At 38.9% G+C, this 13,429-nt stretch overlaps 1 long non-coding RNA gene across 2 annotated transcripts in view; it reads right to left on the bottom strand.

Moving 5' to 3' along the window:
* LOC130186108 (uncharacterized) overlaps positions 1-13,429 on the bottom strand; it is a 60,333-nt gene that overhangs the window by 33,471 nt on the left and 13,433 nt on the right. Inside the window, exons 3-4 of one of the 2 annotated variants that reach the window (XR_008830248.1) lie at positions 10,435-10,514; positions 7,292-8,496 (exon numbers count right to left, since the gene is read on the bottom strand). The exons of the other annotated variant lie outside the window; for it this stretch is intronic. This is a non-coding gene — a long non-coding RNA (uncharacterized LOC130186108). Of the gene's footprint in view, positions 1-7,291; positions 8,497-10,434; positions 10,515-13,429 lie in introns of those variants that run through there. 2 annotated transcript variants of the gene reach the window in all.

The raw sequence follows: 13,429 nt of genomic DNA, 5'->3' as shown, positions 1-13,429 counted from the left end.
GTTGCCGAGATCCCACTGCTGCTGAAAAGTTTACAATTCACCAGTTGAGAGACAGCAGTGACAATTACTCAGCAACCCTTTCTATCTTCAACAATCTCTTGAAGACTCATCTCCTCTGAGAGGACCTCTTCGCCTAACACCTCTAATACCCTAACATGCCTAACTAGGACTTACCATGCACTTTCAGCACCTTCTTTACTTGATCTCCTTGCACTTTGAATATATTTAGTACTTAATACTGTAACCAAGGTCTCCTTCCGCACTGTAGTTTTAGTGTTGTCCCTCACTTGTAAGTTGCTTTGAATAAAGTTGTTTTCTAAATTAATTAATGTGAATGTAACCCTAACTATATATTGGACATGGGATGTGAACCCCATTCTCTGGCTTCACTTTCCTGCACTTTGTACACCCACCATCCACCATCACTTAATTCCCTGGAAAAAAACATTGCCAGATTGCATAAGCCAATCAACTATGTTTCACTCGAAATGTAATCAACAAAACAAATTAGCAATACATTAATGTAATTCCTAGGCAACGGGGTCGTCCTCAGTGCATATTCAGATAATGGGAAAGCAGCAGAACACTGTAAAATATGGGATCAAGTGAGAGGTTTGTTCCTCTACTGAACTCAACATGTTGACTTGACTATTAAATTGACAAGTTCAAATCCAATCCATCACCAGTACAACTGATGTACCCCAAGTACCAAATGGCCTATAGTCTGCCTGGACCCACACCAGTCCAGTCCAAGCTCCGGTGAGGTTCATCATTCTTGCTCTCACTGACTTCCACTATGGCAACCACACTCCCCGTGGGGGTGTTTCCGTCTTGAGCTCCATCACAGTCAGCTGGAGACAAAACAGGCTGGAATCAGACATCAAAACTCACAGCCACTGAGCGAAATTTATCCTCCGACAGAGAGTATAGGGAAGCCAGACTTTCCTCTGTTTATAGTCAAAACTCATCTTGAAGCAGCATTTCTATATTTCAACAGATATCAGGTTTATTTATTATGCTTTAAAAAACTATAAACTGCACCAGCATCCTATAGCCCATGATTTGGGCCAAAAGAAATAAATTGAGTAAGAAAAACAAAGACAAGGTCTGAGAAGTTTCAGAGTACTATCATACGGCTTAGTCAAAGTGAAATTAGGTTTTAAGATTTCATCTTTACACTACCAATTATCTGCACTCCCTGCAGATTAAAAGATAAATATTTGAAGTAAAGATGGTTCTGAAACTCTTCTTTAATTTGCTAAACTGGGCACATGGAGAAATTTATCTTATCAAAAAAGATGTTACTACTTTGATAATCAGATAACCAGTTAAATCAGGAAACAGAATTATGGGCTTTTTTAATTAACACCATAAAAGCCAAATAGCATACCAGTTTATTAAAATTGTATCCATTACTCCATCAGAGCAATTAACCCTGGGGGGAATATTACAACTGAAGGTTAATTTAATCATTGTAATTAACAGAATGCACACTGAAAGAAATACAGTGATAATAAGAGATCAGTTTGTAAGATGCCATAAAAATACAAAAAGGAGATCCACTGTCAAAATTAGCAAGGTGTTAAACACCATATAGGTTGTAATATGAGTAAGTAAGTAAAGAGAAAATGGCCTGTTGGATTTGAAGAGGAACAGCCTGTATGGATGGTAGATCCACGGTCTGGTGCTAAAAAGAGCTAATTTTATGTCTCATTTTAAGACTGCAGACTTCCATTCTCCCTGCTCTGTCAAAAAATAAATGACTTTCTGGGCAGCACAGGTGGGAGTCGTAATAGAATGTAGACACAGTAATGGAACGTAGTAATATGAAATGGTTCCATTTCATAACAATGTCGTCCAACCCCTTATGAATAAGTCGAAAGTGAAGAGGATAGAAGGCGAGGATTTTCAGCCTGAGCTTAGCAGATGAGCAGGCTTATTGAAAGTAATAACCATGCGAATTAAAGGTCCAGTGAAAATGGCCTACATCCAGCTAAATTACTAATTTCATCAGCTCTTCCTATGAGATCTTTTTTTTTTTTTCCCCAGGCAAATGGACTGGGATAGACATAGCTGCCATCCCTTCATCATCTGAACTAAGACAGAAGCAAAGTACAAACAGCAGAATGTTTGCAGAACAAAGTATGATTTAAACTACACTGTCGAAGAATCGCATTCCTCCTATCGAACACCAAGACTACAGCCTGCGTCCAAACCCCCACCATGTGAATTTTAATAGCATTAGATAGCTTAGGTGACTCTCACCCTTTGACAACCTTTGCTTATTAATTTTGGAGAAACACGGCTGTAATGACCTTCATTTATGACTAGCAGGGGTTCAGGTAATGGTGGAGCTGACAAAAGTCAAACTGGGAGATGTCAGCCGTGTTATTTCTCAGTATCATTTCAAACTGCGGCCCCTGCTGACACAGAAAGGTTGACTGACCTCGATGGTGGCATGGGTCGAGGTAGGTTACCAACAGGAGCAAAAGCTGGAATCAAAGCACTTTTTTTTATGTGAGTTCAATTGAAACTATGAGGGTTTGCATTGAATATATATGTACAGGAGAAAGACAAAATATTAGCAGTGCTGTAAAATATCACGCACTTCAGCCCAGAGTGGAATCAAGACCTCTTCGATGTGGACACAACAAAATTCACAAAGGCAGCAATAATTGCAGGGCTATTGAAGTGGATGACATACACACTCTATACACATTTGGATTTTACAAACCAAACACTCACAGAGGGGCAGTGAGAGTAAATACACCCATTTATCAAGTGGGAGAATGATTTTGGCCCAAAGTACAAGGATGCTATTTTCCCGTGATGCAACTCAACAAGTTAGGCTGGATGGTGTTGTAAACAAACTGCAGAACATGGTCTCTAATGCCAACAAGAAAACTCTAGAAAGAAAAGAAAAACAAGTCCCTAAGTAGACATTAACAGTCCCACCATGCAATTGGCATACAGTACATTGAGCTTAAGACTAATAGCCACTTCGCAGTATAGACGATAAACTACTTCATTTTGCTCCCAGAGCTCTTTCATTGCAGCATTTTCATTTTTCTTGTGATGATACTGACACAATACACATGGGATGGAAATCTGTGCAAAAGAAAAGCTCAATAATTCATTATTGCTCTCCCTTGTGCTTCCAGTGATGAATCATTGTTTAAACCTGGAGAGAACAGAGAAGAGAAGTAATCTCTAGAACAGCATATATTCCTCTTCGAGACTTCAAGCATGAATAATAGATAATGACCTTTTCTAAACACTTGCTCTGAACTGCGGGCGTCCAACTTAAATTGGATGTTACTGTGGTATCTGCAGCAGAGGACATCTGGGTTTAAAAGGCTCCTCTCCACAAAGAAGAATAATCTAGTCATTACTAAAACTAAATGGAGAGCATGCCGTGCTCTTATGAACTGATAATATGTACACAGTGACCCAGCCAACATGTCCATGTAAGCCCTACATGGGTGCATACTGGCAGCTCCAGAGACAAGGATTTCCTCTGTGAAATGTTTTGCCCATTCTATTTGGATCATATATTTCATGAGATTAAATTGCCAGATATAGAACATAGAATTAGACATTTCATCACTGTCAGTGTTTTGTTATGCATGTTGTCACCCTCTCCCTTTTTTTGGTAGCGTGAACTGAAGCAATTTCCAATCAATCATAAATGACTGATGGTTCAATTAAAGTCTTAAACGTGCTCAAAATCAAATTCAATTCAAATCAAGTGATGCGTGCGTTCCTTGTGTCTGTGGAGAAAATTTCTTACTTTGCACAGCTTTAATTTTTAGTTGACATCCCGTCATTGTTGACAAATGACTCACTTATATACAATATAACATGACACAGGCCTCTGAATTTTCTAATTTCTTTAACCTTAAGCTATTTTTATCTTGGAGAATGTGTACACCATTGACAAACTTTTTTGAATTTTGTTCAGTACCTGGTAGGAACCAACTATTTGTATAGTAGACAAATGAGTTCATTCTCAGATATAGCAGCCAAAGGACTAATACACTACATTAAAACTGGCTATGGGTATCCAATCCCTCATGCAAACATTGGCAGGGTTCCCAAGCATCCTGGAAAACACTTTTCCAGTCATGGAAACACATTTTCGGGCAAAGTTACGTTCAGTATCACATTGACATTCAAATGGTAGGCAAATTTATGGAGGACAGTATTTTGAATGAGCTGCTATCAATTTTGTTCAGCAATGCTGTGAATGTACCCTAAAGTCACATCACATGCTGCAGGTTTGATGATTCATGACTGCAGTGGCTGAAACTCTTAAAAATCTAAGTACCATTATCCTTTAAACTTACGTAAGTCACTGTTGACTGCAACTGTGGTGCTTTTTTTTTAGCTTTATAGATTAACATATTCTTCCCAACTTGTTTTATACTGTTGAATAATGTGACGTGCTGGTTAAAAGTTTAGGAGCTAGGAGCAAAGGTTTAGAAATGTGTGATGTTTCACTGCTGAGAGTTGGATAATAATAAATTGGACGCTGGGGTTAGTACGATGAATGGAAGCCCAACTATATGTTAGTTACATTTTCCTTTGTTAGCATCACTTCAAGCACAATGCTGCTGTGATTAACCTTATTAAAGACTTCACTTCCTATTACTAGTAAAGGGGATAAAGTGTGATAAACTAGTAAGACCCAGCGGCAGTTAATTATCTTAGCAAATTCAACTCTGAATCGTATATTTAGCTGTAAAGTTCAGTCTAGATTTGTCATTATGAAAATTGCAGGCTACTATTTATGTTATTGGTGTTAAGGGCAGGCTATTTAGTTATTGGTGTTCAGGCAGCAATGGTTAATATAATTAATGAAAAAAAGTGAGTCAGGTTATAAATCAATAATAATAATGACACTTTAATTTATGTGACGTTTTTATTATCAGTTTGTCAGTTTGTCATAATTTAATGTAAGAGATGATTTCATAGATAAATGTAGCCAAGTATAGACTGCACTTATTTCAACTTCCACAGACGGGAACATATTGGTGTATGGCATGATGTCATATGAGCTAGATCATCACTGAAAATGTCCCGGAAAAATCCTGGAAAATAATCAGTTGAAAAGAGTGAGAACCCTGATTGGTTGTTAAGTTAAGAGCAATTGCTCTAAACTTTTTCTCTCCACAGAGAGACTCATTCCGGGACAGAAAACGTTGAGTGGACAGCAGCAAAATTCAGTGTCACAGTCCTTTCTGCCCGTGACACTACTTTACAATTCACGGTCGAATTTTCAAAGTGCTTTTGATTTTACAGCTTCATGCCTTCAAAAGGTTAGCTCATGTTATAGTGGGAAGTCTGCAGTGCTAAAGAATTAATCACAACATTTTCTTCAACAGTGAAGATCACCAGTCTCTCTACCACTGAGGGCGTCTGACATTAGGGAATGCATGAAAAATTCATGAACCCCATCTCCCTGCTGGACCCTTGGCATTTTTGTTGGCAATTCAATGCCCTCAAAAGTAAGATTAAAGTAAGGTCTCTGTGGCTTTGTTAGCCTGGGTTTTGACTGTAAATTATCATACTGACATGTAAACAAAACAAAAAAATATGAGTTTCAAATGTCAAGATGCAACATCACGTATTACAGCAGCTCTGATGAAGTTTCAGAGTTTCTTCCGTAATTACACAATGAAATGAAAGGAGGATGGCATCAATGTGGAAGAAAATCAAATGGTCCATGTAGCGTTGAAAACCTGACAGACTGATGTTCATTTATTTTTGTAGACTTGCTTGGACTCTCAAAGCAATGAAGTCTTTCCAAGCACTTCTGTCTTTCTTTCTTTCAGAGGGAGAAATGCTCATTTCAAACCCTGCACCTGTCATTACATTTGATTGGAGAAGATGCTGCTGCGAACGAGGTTCAAGAGTCCCCCGTGGTTAGCTTTCTTCAAGTTAGAATGAGCAAAGAGACCACAGCACTTGATGCCCTCCCCTGGGTGCTCATGGTGACAAGCAGGAACCAACATCAGCCATCAACATGACTGAAATTTGGCCCCTGTAATTCCCAAGACATGCACATAAGCGCTTGAATGTAAATGTGCTTTTTCATCAAATACACCAGCACAATTTGGATGGAAGTGCTCTGCAACAGAATGGCATTCTGCTGCAGTCCTCTGAGTCTGAAAATAACCAACAAAGAGGTCCATTCATTAAGCATGCATGATGGCATGTGCGAAACCTCGAAGCCTCTTCTGTTTGGATCTATGAAATGCTCTAATATAGTTAGGTCACACAGCCTGTTTACGTCAGATGAAGAAGTGAACTTAAGCATCCTGTGTGTGTTGTGTGTGGAAAGTATTTACCTATAAACTAAGTTTTATGTACATCTTTGACAGAAGTGGGTTTTTCCCCACTTTTCATTTTGTTAATCCCTATTTTCTCTAATATTTCAACCATTCCTTGTTTCTTTTAGTGCCTCTCTTCTTTTGTTTTGTAAGGCGTTACCTGCAGCTCATCTACACTTCATGTTATGTTCAGCCTAGTTTTCTCTGTATCTTAAACATCTGCACAAGTTTTTCTAACATCAGGTTCATGCCTGCTGATTATTGCTTACTGACTCTATGGGGACTACACACTGGTCAAAGCTGCAACTCATACCTGACCCCTGATCGCCTTGGTAAAGGATTTTGAAAAGTAGGTTATGGTTTTTTTCTGCTTATGTTAGGGCCACAGTCTGTCATCTGGGGTGGCAGGCGCACATGCAGCTCGCCAATATACCTCCTGCAGTTATTGAGTTTTGCTGAGTTTGTGTCAAACTTTGTTTTGAATTAGCATTGAGGCACTACTTGGACTATTTGGGGACTGAGCCAGGCTTAGAAAAACCTATTACTGATACATACACGTAGGAAACTCTTTTTGTTAGATCCACTAGGAACAGGCATGCTGTTTGGCTGACAGAGTAGACAGAGAGGTTTTATTTCTTTTATTTTAAGGAGATAGTTTAAAACTCTTGTTTATCTGAAGTCTTGTTTTTTATATTCTGTTCTTTGATTTAACAGCATCTGTTTGCCTTGTTTTCCTTTTAGTGAACCTTATTTATTGTTTACATCTGTATCATTCATCTCCTTACAAATAAATAACTTTGCTTACCTTATCACACCTAGTTCTATGCTGCCTCCCCTTTCCCTAAAACAAGCTGAGTTGTAAGAGCTTGAAATAAAGGAGATAGTTAATAGTCTGTTTACTGAATTACTCATCAGATGCAGTTATATAATTATTTGGCAACAGGGAAAATAAAGCCTTGAAAGCCATGCTTTTGTCACATTAAAACTGCAAACACCGTGCACCCACCCACACAGGTACAAACATACATTCATTCATCACGAGAGAGAGCCAAGAAGAGAGAGCAGGTTTTGTCCAAGATGTGATCAACTTTAAAAGTTCAAACAAATGAAACACTGATTGAATAAGGTCAGTGCTGATGACTGTACTTACAAAGTGTAATTCCTTTTGAAAATAAGTCCAACACTCACAAAAGTGAACAAAGGATGGCATACCTTCGCAAACCGAAGCAGACAAGGCCTTCTTTCAAGGACCTTTTACACATTCTTCTTCTTTTGTACGCAGGTATGTGCTTCTACCTGACCTTGTGTCTGCTCATGTGAGTGAGTCAAAGAATGCAGTCTGATTAAACACATCTCCTCTGTAAGACAAAAAGCAGAGTCTTGCCTGGAGGAAGAAACTGCTTTTCTACATCTCTACATTTCCTCCCTGGTGGTCAGCTCAAGTCAGACGGTATAATACAAAATTTAATGTCAGACATGGAGACACGCTGATCCTGACACACGTACAAGCACTGCATTAAGAGACGGAGAGAATCCTGGCGCACCCTGTCCTTTTTATCTGCATATTTGTCTTTCATCTTACTACCAGATAAAACTCCAATAAGGATAGTGGTGCAGGCATTGAAAGTGATGAATTTAATTACTTATCTAATCTAATCTTATCCTAGCATAGGACTGCGGAGTGTTTGAAATATAAGAGAAATATCAGTTCTATATTCACTCTTATGTTTACAACTCCCCTGTTGATTCTTTCCACACACCACATACTACATGTAACGTCCAGATTCAGCATTTTCCAGGTTCTACTGTGAAAAAAAAGGTGTTTGATGAACTTCATTTTTAGAATGTGTATTGAACCTCAAACATCAGAGAGATCTTTTAATGGGTTAGGCTTCTGTGCAGGACACTGGACCAAATCATTAATGTCTCCATCCCCACCTGCTGTGGTCTGTAGTCCCAATTAAAGAACCTTAAATATCCAGCCCATTTTTTTTTTCTCTCTACAATCAACTTGCGGAGCTGCAGGCTTTACTCTCAGTCCTAACTGAGTGGCACAATCAAAGCCGTTAAAATGAGCTCCCTAATTGTCTTCATATGCCATAGAAGATCCAGCCAAAAGCCGTGCACCCAATATCCCGCTTGATGACTCCATCGATGCATCTTTCTAAAGGGAGAAATTAGGCTTTAATATGGCTTTAGATTCAATTTTCAAGATTGTGAAATCAGCAGTTTGAAAAATGTTATCATCTCATAGAGCTATTTATTTGGAGACAATGGTAAAAAAAAAAAAAAAAAAAAAAAAAAAAAAAATGGCTATTCAGAAATCTATGTAAACAAAATATTTCATACCAGGTTACATTCCAGAGGGATTTAAGAGGGATAAAACAATCAGCTGGTGGGGGTTATGCTTTCTGTTAGGAGTTAAGGCACTAGACAGTGGTAAAAACATTGGGAAACTTTGAATGCCGAAGTCCTTTCTTTGATCACAGTTAATACGTCTCTAAGAGGATTAAACTGTCATATTAGATAGATTTGCCTCTGAGGGGATAAATATAAATCCTCCAAGTCTCAGCAGTGAAATCTGTAACCCTCTGCATCCTGCCACACAATAACTGAAAAATGCAAACCCTCAAATGTATTTGGTTTGCCATTGCTTGTCATGTATTGTACAGCATGTCAGAATTCATTGTTGACAAGAGTAAAGGATCTATAGTCCTGCCAGAAATATTCAGCATACATATTTCAAGTTTGTACAAAAGTGTATATATTGTAAAAAAAAAAAAGTCCAACCAGAATGATGTTCGACTGATACCACGCTGAAAACTCACTCACACACGGCCTGTCTGTCATTAACTGAAAGAAGTGGCTGTTAACATACCATAGACATAGACACTGACAAAACAAAAGATGTGGAATTTTGAACCTCCAATGACAACTGGCTACATCTCCAACTCCGTCTGCTGATGAAGATTGTGTGGTATGATTGAAATCTCCAGAACAGTTACTAAATGGACCTTGAGGTGAGACCGTTTGGTCAACTGCTGTTCCCAAAGTCAAGAGTGAACTTAAAACCTGAAGATATCGCACTAACAAGCCTGGCCATTTGCTCTGATGCTCAACACTCCTCATGTTAACCACCTAATCATTAAGTGCTAATTAGTGCTTTCATAACAGTGATGTTTAATGGAAGACACATCCAACATAGGAGGGAACGTAATCATTGATCACAAACTGCAGTGATGTTTAGGCTATGTCGAGAAAAAGCACATTATTTAACAATAACATTGTCACAACAGTAAAGGGGATTTCTGATAACACAAAGTGGTTATGGCACACACTGACACATACTGCCCTCTCCTCACGCTTGAATAGACTGTAGATTTAAATATAAAAATGGCGCATGGTGCACCAGTGCCCCCAGGAAAGAGCATTTGGCTAGTTCATCTATGTTGGCTAGGATACACAAATTGCAACCCAACCAGATGAGCCCTTCTGCGAGCGACAGGTTGGGCGGAAAAGGAGGCAACAAGGACAAATGTCTTAGTGCTCCAGGTGTCACTATTATTTAAGAGTGAGGTTAGAGAGTTCTGGGAAGGGTGGATTTGCTGGGATTAGTCAGGGGCTTAATGAACCTCCTGGGCTCCTGTGTTTATTTGACAAAGAGACAACCCTTTTCACCAACTCAGGTTAAACAGTGTGTGAAATTAATCTATACATTTTAATGACCTGCCTAATGAAACTCCGCTAATCCACCTGGATTTTGTTAGCACGGTTGGTGCAGATTAGGCGCTTTGAGCTGCCTCCTGTAGGCTGTTTATTTCTGGTGTTCATAATAAGCAACTGATCAATGCATTGATTAAATCTCACCAAAGATATATTTAGCGTCTTATCAGTCTCTTCAGGGCTCGAGCCATCGAAGGCTTTAGGTCTCATCTCCAAATGAGGCATAATTACAGGTGCACGGTGAATGCAGGAGAGAGTGACTAAGAAGACTAAATCTGATTTAAATTCTGATCTAATTGGTGTAAACAATTATAGCCTAAAATTCTAAATATTAACATTAACTTTTAAAGGATTTATTTTCAGCTATTTCCTCACTTACTTGGATCCATAAGGTCTCAGCCTGCATTTACAGCCCCACTCAGTCCAGTACAACAGCTGAATTCACAGAAATACAGGCCTCTACAGAAAAAAATGGAGGAAAAAAGAGAGAAACCCAAATTTTATTTTGCTACCATCATCACAACTATTTAAAGGTAACCATTTTAATAATCAGCAGAACATTCCCCTGACTATATCGACCTTTTCCTGTGGCCTCTTCCCGTGAAGAATTGAAATGCTGTGAGACAGCAGCTCTTAGCAGGATTAAATTGGTGCTGAGTAAAGCCCATTTTATCCTGACCACCGCCTCAGGACGCATAGATGCTTCCATGAAGCCCAGACTTGGCATTTCACTCCGAGCTGCAGGTCCAACATTTTTCATCACAGCAAATATTTGTGACCACACAGTCGACTAAAGCACTTTTACCTGACACTCAGCATTTTAATGAGAGGAAAACGTGATTTTTTTCTTTTTTTTTTTCAAATTTCAAGCAATGATGTCATGATAGATGCTTTGTAATTACAGTACAGCTTTGCTATGTTATTGATTTCCATTTGCATGAATGTGTAGTCTTCCAGTAACATAATTTGGGAATAGAAGAGGGGAAGGGAAATGAGAAATAAACAGAGACAGAAAAGCAAGCACACAAGAGTCAAACAAGCAATACAAAGAGACAACAGATAAATAGACCAGAAGATGAATAGAGACAGATAGCAGACTGGTGTATTGGGGAAACATATTGTTGTTTTTAGAAGACTTGTTCTGATTGCATATTCTTGTACTAATGATAGATAAGATGGTTTTGTTGCGGCGACTGAACTATGCTCTGTATGCAGCAAAGATCTCATTCTGTATAGTAAACTGGTTGGAGTTTAAAGGAATGGCAGCTTAACAGATTCAGACAGACTGAAGCAGAGCTGAGGCATATTTCAAATACTGGACATCACTCAGGACATTTCAGACAGTCATTCTGTTTTATTCAGAACTAGACTTCATGGCTTGATAACTTGTTCATTAACCGTACAACGATTCACTCAAGAGCTGGAGGAGAGGTTTTTAGCCTGCATAAAATAATCCAAATTGGACACAGTAAAACATTAGAGAATATAAGAGAGATGATTAAGAGTATCCATTAGTTCAATCTATGACAACATCTACGACAATAGCACATTTTATTTAGAGGTTGTGGAATGAATTATTGAATAACGAAAGTGGCAGATGTAATTTAGATGCGTAGAAAGTAGTTGGTAGTAAAAGTTTTAAGAAGAGATGTGATAAAAGTTGAGGACTATTAGTCACCGGATGATACATTTCTAACAGTCTGCACAGCCATACATTTCGATTACTTAAATTTGCACTTATCATTTTTGACAGTCAATATTCAATAAGTAGAGGTATGAAAATGTAGTATTGCTTGAGAAATATTGACACTGCTCTGTAATACAGTGAGAGACACACTCACCAGAGCAGAGACTTCAGATGTCTGATAAAAAAAAATAAAAAATAAAAAAAAAAAAACATTGTCAGCAGTGTTTATTGTTGAAGAGCTTGTCGAAGTAGTGATCTGTGATACATAACGAGCATAGAGTCGGATACAGACATGGAGTGATTTGAGATGTTTCTATGGACGTGTTTTCCCACCATAAAAACTTGTCTGTCCAATGAAGAAAATACAACCACCTTTACAGCCACCATTCAATCCGACAGCAGGTAATTGTGTGACAGTCAAAAGATAGATTTTCACTTTAACCTCATGAAAAATGTTGCACCCACACTCTATTGCATTGTTTGCACAATGCAGCCAGCATATGGTTCTTCTGCACAGCTGCTGTTGCTGTTGGGAACATTCAGCTGAAGCATTCATTCACTACTGTGGTTCAACTCCCTGTGACAGGCGTGAAAGCCTGTTTTGTACCGGAGTGTAAAAGCAAAAGGAGGTGAAGTTTGACTGTAATGCTCTGTGGCAAATTGATCATATGTGAGCTGTAATGAGGTACCTTCAGAGCACTGATTGGGAGCCAATTGCTCTGTTAAGTCAAAGGTAAGCAGGTAACCTGTCTTTACTTTTATGAAATGACAAACATTTCGGTCATGGTTTTGAGTTTTTGAGTCCTTGAGTCCTGAATCTCAGACCAGCTTGTAGACCCTGAGATAGGGTCTACAGGTAGATTTTCCTCATCTAATAGTTTAAGTGTCACTAAAGTTGTGTGACTATATATTGATTTCCCTGTCCCTCTGTTTTAATATCCTCATACAACTCAAATTGGAGCTTGGTGTTTCAATTTACTGTGGTATTACGCAGGGTGCCTCTGCGAATCTCATTTTAGGTCTCCCAGTGTGTTGTTTTAACACTCTTTGTCATAAAAATAATGTCACTAAATGGCTTCTGTAATTTGTTATGCGCTGTAGTTTGTTTGTTGCCCGGCTTTGTTTTAGAGGAGCCCTGACAAGCACACATGTGAGATACATTGAGAGCATTAAGCCTCCAGTTTCACTTTTCTCTCCTCCTCCTTTACCTCCCCCGGCAGTTTGTGAGGAATGATCATTTACGTCGATTGGCACAGAATGCTGCAAGGCGTCATATAGACAGGCCAGTAATGAGGATATGATTCCACAGTCCACCACCTGGGCTGGAAACGGTTGGAGTGGATGAGAAAATGAAGAGGTGAAAGGAAGGAAGGAAGGAAGAAAGGGATGGGAGGAGATGAAGATGAGAGGAGAACTGAGGGATGATATAATGTTGTTTGTGTGGAGCCACAGTCCCCAGGCTCTGTCTGGACCCAGAGGCAACAGAAGGAACATCTGCTCTGGGCTACAGGAAAGGTAGGCGAGGAAGACTATAACGCTGAGGACACTGAAGAATACTATTGATTAAACCCGTCAATTCATCCTGTTTTTCTGCCATCATGCCTTTTCCATAACAGTGTTTATAAAACAGATGGAGGTAAGAGGAAAGGAAGAAGTAAAAAGGAGAAAATCGTTAAACAATATAGCC

The sequence above is a fragment of the Seriola aureovittata genome, chromosome 18, assembly GCF_021018895.1.
Source record: "Seriola aureovittata isolate HTS-2021-v1 ecotype China chromosome 18, ASM2101889v1, whole genome shotgun sequence".
Lineage (NCBI taxonomy): Eukaryota > Metazoa > Chordata > Actinopteri > Carangiformes > Carangidae > Seriola > Seriola aureovittata.
This window is presented reverse-complemented; position numbering and strand designations above follow the sequence as displayed.